At 40.5% G+C, this 8204-nt stretch overlaps 1 protein-coding gene across 1 annotated transcript in view; it reads left to right on the top strand.

Moving 5' to 3' along the window:
- LOC124155154 (nucleolysin TIAR-like) overlaps positions 1-8204 on the top strand; it is a 458155-nt gene that overhangs the window by 173043 nt on the left and 276908 nt on the right. The gene's annotated exons all lie outside the window — the stretch shown is intronic.

The raw sequence follows: 8204 nt of genomic DNA, 5'->3' as shown, positions 1-8204 counted from the left end.
TTATGTGTATTTTCATGCATTTAATGACATTATCTTTGGTGAGATTACATTCAGACTGTTTCAAAAATTTATTTAGAAATACATTCCAACAGCTTTGAACGTAGGTTTTCGCAGCGAGGGGCATCGTTGATAATGGCTTCCGGGTGCAGCTGCGTGTTGCGCTTTGTCGTGCAAGCTTTCGCGACCGTTGCAGGACGCATCATCAGGCGATGAATGAAATTACGGAATTATTTATTTATTAATTTATTTAATTATTTATTTACGGAATTATTAATTATTAATTGACCACCGATTTCCGTAATTTCATTCATCGCCTGATGATGCGTCCTGCAACGGTCGCGAAAGCTTGCACGACAAAGCGCAACACGCAGCTGCACCCGGAAGCCATTATCAACATTCCAACAGGTAACGAATATCCTCTATAAAACTGTTATATGGTGATTTGACTAGTCCTTCATTTACATGAGGTAACGATTTTTTTATTGGACTTTTTACTTTGCTTACTGGGTATGATTCGGGGAAACCTTCTACAATCCTATTTAAATTGCTTATAAGGTTGTGGTGTGTCTGTGAGGGTGTCTGCCCATTCTTAATCGCCGAACTTTTTTGTTCCTACTATAATAATAATTATTATTACTTAAATGCATTGGTATGGGGCTTCTTCAAAGCCAAGTGTTACGTTAGTGACGGTTGGTGACTCGTTTAATTTCGTAGGTGCCGTGAGTAAGAAATATTTTCCCTACAGTATCGCTTCCTAACAAGTCATGTTTTTTCATGAGCAGTTTATCGGTTTGAATTCAAAAGTTTAGAATAAGTAGTATTTAGTACATATACTTAAAACATTGTTTTCTGAATTTAGTTTACTGATTTATTCGTTAATTAAGGGTGAAACATTTATTAGCTCTATCTTAAGATGACTATTTCGAGCAAAATGCCTTTGAAGTTAATTTGCCTTTTTCACAATAACTTACTGGCAGATATCATGGTGGGCGGGAAATGGTTGTATATCTTCGCTCTTACATCTACGTTCTACCCTGCAAGCCGACTAAAAAGGCGTGTGGCAGAGGGGGTCTTAGGACACCATTGTTGTTCTCTAGGCGGAGTATCTGCGTGAGCAGTCAGTGCTCATATGGTTTGAAGAGACATTATTATTGGAAACGCAGAGTGTAACATTTATTTCTGGATCTACCGTATCTTAGCCTACATCGGCATCACTAGTAAGCTCTACCAGTTAAGGTATGTTTTAATCTTTATTTTGTTCTAATCAACCTGGTCCTTTCCACTCTGTATTTACCCCTTTAATTCGGCATAATATGTGCTACCCTTCATTCTATCAGCACTTGTTCTAAATTCTTGTGCGTCCGTTCCTTGCTTGCCCGAAGTTTTATTTGGATCAAATGTGGGGCTTACCCGCAATCCGTGAGAATATTCGCGAGCATGGGCGATGTAAGTGTTGCCCTCAAAACATGTCCTTGTTCTTCAGATCCACCAAATTCATATTTGTGGCGCGTCTCCCCTACTCCCTACTCTTCCAAAAAAATCCTAAAGAAGTTGCCCCCCTCGTGTCTTGCTAATGACTGATTAAGTCTACCGGTCCTGGCTGCCATTCCCAAATCATTCGCGACGTGTTTTTAAACCTCGCCGTTCTTCGCTCTCTATCGGTGGCGGCGGCGATTAGCTCAAGGGTGGAAGCATCTGCTTCCGTTTGCACAAATTATCACCCGGCCTCTCCCCGTCCTCATTTTTGGAAATTAATTTCATCTCGGGGCGACCTTCTTTTTTTTTACTCGGTGTCCCCTCTCTCGATCAAAATCCGGCTTTCCGGCGGCGCCCCCTCCGCTCCCGTAATGATGGAACACCAAGATTCCTTTTCTCTTCCTCCTTTTTGGCTTTGCATTAAGGGCGCCTCCTTGATGACGACTCGTCTCGATGCTTTTCCCTCGCTGGAGTCGGGATAGATGTCTTGCTTGTTGATTGGCTCGTAATGGCCAATCATTCCGCTTTATTAACTTCTTAACTGCCTCGGTCGCTCATGGCTTTTCATCCGCTGTCTTGCCATGCCTTTTCATCCCCTCGTAAGGCTAATGCATTTTCCTCGTAACTAGCTTGAAAAGAGCCTGTTAGACCACCTTATATTTTTTTTATTTGTTTCGGTTTTTACGTTGATTAATCTGTTAATCCATTGGCAGTGGAAAATAAATAAATTGCTTGAGTGGGATTGTTTTTCTTTTCTTATGAATGCCGCGTGTTTGTCTTCTCGGGTCTTCGGTCCCGATCAGGTGTTTACTTGCTGGCGTTTCGATATCTCTTTGCAATCAAAGCTGTTTCTCGGAATGCACATATCCATCAATGCAGTATAAAATAATCCCAATGTCTTATTAAAAAACGGCTTCAATGGAAATTCAACACAAATCCTTCTTATTGTTTTTAACCGCTGTCACCCGTCTCGTAAGGTTGGTCCTTTTCATTTCGGTTGACTTTCATAATTTTTTTGACGGAATAAACATACTATTTCATGTGGTGCCATGTGTCTTAATAGAGCAGGAGCTCACCGATAGGAAAGGCCCATTAAGGAATAGAGAATTGCATAAAAATTAACATTCGAGGAGAAAGACGAGGAAGTCAATCACACTATCGTTACTTCCCTTATTTTATGTGTAAATTCGAGATAAGTGAGTGAGAAAAATAAACGGACGCCATTTTTAATTCTCTGTTATGAAAATTTGGCATTAGGTAAGTCTCCACCGTACAATGTGTTCAGAAAGAATGCGTTCAGTGAGGGGTCAACGTAGGTGCGTGGCTTAATTCCAAGGCCGCCTCGTCTTCTGTTAGATAGCTCATGATAATTGAATGGAATTACTGTGGGTTTGGCCTTTGTCCTCGGTGTTCGTATTCTCTCTGTTCACGCGAGCGTCGCCCTGGGCGTGTAAAGGTTTGCCACGCGTCCGAGTTTAGCACGAAAATCTCCCTCTTCTCTTGAACACGCGAGGAACCCGAAATTCGTGACGGTTATTTTCTGGATGGGCTGGCGATTGGGAGCGTGAATTTCGTGTTTTCGGCAAAGTATGCTGCCAACTGAAACTCAAGTAGTTTTACCCGACAAAAATGTAGCAAATTAACTCAACAAATTATTTTGACATCGATGGTGGCGTTAGAATGGCATTCCGCTAATTTGCACTGTAATACCAAGTGCAGTTGGAGCTTCATGTTTCCCAGTTTATTTTGGGTCGTTTGCCAATTTTAATCTGACATAAATGATACATATTCATGCTGGTAGTTGTTCAGTTGCATCATTTCTACGTTGTGGAATAGTCTTAATATTAACATGAATTAATAACTTAAAAAATAAAACTTCTACCGAAGTGATGCCCATTGTGATTGAGTAAATACCAAAGATTTAGCGGTCGCAATAAAAGAAAAAGTAAGAATATTGGTGATAATCTCAAAATATCTTGCATCTTTCCTGTAAGGTCATTATATTCGTTAATGGCGATTGTTCAGTGTATCACAAAAATTAGCTATTGACGATCCATGAAGCCATGTCTTAAGTTATTGATCATTTGAATTTTACTATACTCGGTCTCCTTTCAACTTCTAAGCTTACAGACCGATAAAATTTATTGGTACGGTTTGTTGTAAACATTTATTCTTCATTAATATCGATTAATTGTTCCCTTCATGAGTGAAAGAAATCGTTAATGTAGCAAATGAAAGCCACTGTTTCAACGTACTTTCAACAAATAACTTTCCTCTTAGTTACAATTATATACTCCCCTTGAACTGTCATTGTTAATAATAACACGAAAATATGTTCACTTGGCTGTAGTTAAGCATCTCATTACTTCTCCCACTAAAAAAAAGCGTTTGGGTATTACTAATGATTAAGGTCCCTAAATGTTCCTGCTATATTTGGATTTTATGGAGCTTCAAAATTGACTACATTACTTTCTTTTCAATATAGCAAAGTGAATGGAATCGTGTCGTCGATGGTATTTTTGGAAAGATCGATAGGACAACTTTTCTGTCAATCGTCTGTCCACGTCTGTGATTAATCGGGTGGGATCGCGAGCATGATTGCTTACCGAGCGAAAGTCGATTCTGGGATGTGAGGCTTCGTTTCTTCAGAACAGCTCCATCACTAACAAGTGCATCCCCACCTCAGTTCCGTGACTGTAATTGATGCCTCCCGTATTCTTCTCCCACACCCTTTCTTTCTTCCTCTTCGCCGTTCTCACTCAAGCAGGTACGAGATGGCGATTAGATGTTACCATTCCGTTTAGTTGTCTCCCTAGGGAAAGAGTCCGAGAGGCGGGAAGTGGATCACGGCCTTCGCGACTCCTCTGGGAAGTTCAAGGCGTGGGTGCCTTACACTAAGGAGTCCACCATGATTTTTCTGTGGGTACGACCTCGTCTCTCGACAACATATGCAAAAATTCATCAGTGGAAATATCATTTGCCTTGAGCGGGATTCGAACCCGGATCTTTCGAGCCGGCTACTTTTTTTCTTACGCCTCATTTAAGTGAAAAGAATTACTATTTATATTCTATTTGGGGACGACCTAGAGTACTGTCTATGTCTAATTTTCATCGTCTGTGAAAATAATTTATTTCATGACCTATCTTCCCTGTCACTAAATCTGGCCAAAAATAAAAGAATTTTGGAACTTTGCCAGGATGAGGACGTGTTGTTGATCCTCTTGATTAAGACCTTTTGAAGCAGGCATATTTATCAGGCACCCATACTACCCTTTTGGTATTTGTAGTCTTGGTCGTCTGTAACGAAAAAACTTAATTTTATTTTTATCCCTTCTATAGTTAGGGCTTCGATTTCTTCTGGCGTATTTCAGTAAGTGATTTTTATCTGATGTAATCAGTTAACGCACTTAATGTAATCATATATTCATAGTAACACCATTATGTTAATTGCAACAATTTGTAGGAATGTTCAAGTCATGACGATGGAAGAGATAAAATACCGACGCAGTTTTGGAAATGCTATTAATTCAGAGGCAAGGAAAATAACAATACTTAAGCCATAATTTCAATATATTTCGGGATTTAAGACTCAAGATTAAAGTAAGTAATCATAAAATGATGCTGGTGAATCAGTTTAATTAATAGAAAAAGACGTTTAAGGAAAGCGGACATATTTGAAAGGGCATCAGGAAGAAAATTGGTTTAGAATTGGAGGCGTTCATGAAGAGGAAAGAGCTGATGAGAGGATGGTGATGTAAGAGTTTAAAGAGAAGGCTGGTGAAGAGTCTCATCTGTGGTGTAGGTGCCGCTTAAGGTGCGGAAACATGGACACTTACGAAAGAGGTTGAGAAAATATTGGAGGTGTTCGAGTAGTGGGTGTGAAGAAGGATGGAGGTTGTGGACGGAGAGGGAAAGGAACGGCGAAGTGCTGGACATGGTTGGTGAGGAGTCGCAGCTTCTAAATGAGGTAGAGGGTAGACAAAAGGCTTGAATTGAGAGTGTTTTGATCCGGGTCGGGTTATTGAAAACATTGTTAGAGGGATGAATGTTAAGTTCGCAAGGGAGCGTAAATTGGAGAATAAGAAATACAGATATAATGTAATGCCTGAATCACACGATCATTTTATTTATTCGCGAAAAGTGATCTCTAGAGCGATCGCTTTTCGCGACGGGAAAAGTTATCTCTATAATGATAATTTTTAAGAATCACACGGGCCCTCTCGCCGTCGCCTTTCGCATCACTTATGATATCAAAGCTCGTTGTCATAGGACCCGCATAACGAAAATATACAGCGTGTTTGTTTATCTATGTCGTTCTCACGATTGTCAAACGTTACGCTGCAATCGCTCCATACGGGCTTGCGTTCCGATTGGTTTATATGGTGTTTTAGGGACGGTTTTAGCGACGGAAAAAGCGACCGGACGAGTGACGAAAAATAGTGATGGGAATCGTGATCGAGAAAAACAATTGCCGGCGACGATCATTTGCGATTGATCACTCTAGTGATCTCTAGGAAATGACGATTAAAATGATCGTGTGATTCAGGCTTAAGGTATTAGGCTTCATTTGATTTGAACGGAGAGGTTCAAGTTGGGAGGGGAGACTCCCGAAATTATTCGCAAATGCACCAATGCTCCATGTAAACCTACTCTAACCGGTAGTTTGCTGTAATAATTATTTTGTGATGTCGGGAGGGTTCGGGGATGCAGTTTTGGGGGTATTGCCCCTCCCCGTCATCCGTGCGAGTGTGGGGTAGGTAGGGTTGGTGGTGGGAGGGCCACATTTCCTCGCCTCTTTCTCCACGATACTGCCGCCGAGGTAATCCAATTATTTTCTCCTTCTGGGTGCCGCGGTTTTAATGCTATGTCATCCGCCGAGGTTGTTTTATTCTCGTCTCCCTCGACGGCATTCTCGCCCCCCCCCCTCCCCGGGTCTGAAAATTCCCTCTCCACCTGAAGTAGTGTCCGATATGAATGAAAGCTCATTGGCGTCAGCTTCGTTGCGGAGGCCAACCCATATGATGCGATTTAAACGCGAGGAATAGCCTTGTTAAGTTATGAATTCCACCATATTAAATACTAAATCTTCATCTTGACCTTTTTGTATCCGTCTACGTTGCCTATCTTCATTCTCGGAGTAGCAGTGGTTGATTCATATTTTTACTCTCTACAGGTCGTTAATTATTGTCAGAGATAATGTCTTATCGCGAAATTCCGTTGTTCAGTTTAACGATTTTTCCGTTCATATGTGTAATGGGAATGTAATGCTTAGTCTGTAGATATAGTTGGTTGCCTGTATTAATTTTAATGGATGAATTAGTTGCACTGAATCCACTATCACAAATCGCTAAAATACTTCTAATAACCGTGGTATATGAGGACCTCACCTATTTAATCATTTGTTTTATGCCAATAAAACTGATATATTTCTCACTTCTCAATCTCTCTAGGTCTGGTGGTGTTTAGATTATACTTTCATGAAGCTCGCATCTCGTGATATGTCTTGAGGTCCACTTAGGTATAGTAAATATCCACCTTTGTCGGCAATCATTTAATGTAACCTTCGATGTTTCACTTCAATGAAAACTTCGTTTTTTTCTCGAGGTCACTGTTTATATTTCCTGGAAGGTCTCATTAGACGCCCATCCGCCGCGAAAATCAACGCCGCGGCGATGTTGTTTGCAGGTGTGCTCCTCAGCCTCCGTTGGTGATATCATCGGATCGGTTTCCAGTGGATAGTTTAGTGGAGCGCGGTGAGAATTTCCTACTGCATCTCGGCCGCTTCTTGCGTTTTTTTCTGGCGCTTATCGCCTTGAGATTATCTGAGAGCAGGCTCTTCTCAGAAGTGGCATTCTCCTTCAGTAAATTCCGACAGCGGGTGTGCAGCTATCACGCGTAGGGTTTAAGAGTGGAACCGTTACCATTTGGGTCAGCGGATGAAGTATAAGTAGCATTGGCAAAAAATTGGGGTCTTTATCCAGAGACTTGCTACTTCCAATGTGTGTAGATATATGGCAGGATAGTTCTCAAGTTTCTTTATTGATATGGTTATGAGATTCCTTCCTCTTTCTTTAATAAATTTAGTGACCGGGATACAGTATTTTATATGATTAAGGTGCACATACATCCTGTGAATTTGCCGCTGGAATTTGAAGCTTACATATGGGTTAACGTAATAAGAACATTTAGTTTCCTCAGTTCCACCAGTTAGTACCATAATTCTTGTGCTTCTGCTTTTAGGTGCTAATAGTTTGCTATATTAATTTTTATTTATAATCTCTCATGAATAGAAACACTACTCACTATGAGATTCGGCTCTATTAAAGTTTAGTTTCTGTAATCATTTTTTATTTGTATTATAGATGAAAAATGTTACATGTAACCAGGAATAAGCAACCACTATTAGTTCATGAATAACCAATGCACCGTCTGTTGTCAGTGCTGTATCAATGTAACTCAAATGAAGTCTTTTATCTTCCTCCAAGGAATTATTTCGCATTTTTGTCCTGGAATTTAAATAGGTATGTTTAAAAATGCTATTGGGTTCCAAAGGCTCTTATGCATCTCCCGTAGACTTGATATCAATAAGCCCTGGGATTAAATGCACAAATTGTGAGTGATTCTATCAAGTGTCAAATCTTTTGAGGCTGATAGAATACGTCAGCTCGGGCGTAACTATCATCCGATTTCATGTTTTCGCTTAGCGTTTATTCATATGGGTTGCTTTC

The sequence above is a fragment of the Ischnura elegans genome, chromosome 3, assembly GCF_921293095.1.
Source record: "Ischnura elegans chromosome 3, ioIscEleg1.1, whole genome shotgun sequence".
NCBI lineage: Eukaryota > Metazoa > Arthropoda > Insecta > Odonata > Coenagrionidae > Ischnura > Ischnura elegans.
This window is presented reverse-complemented; position numbering and strand designations above follow the sequence as displayed.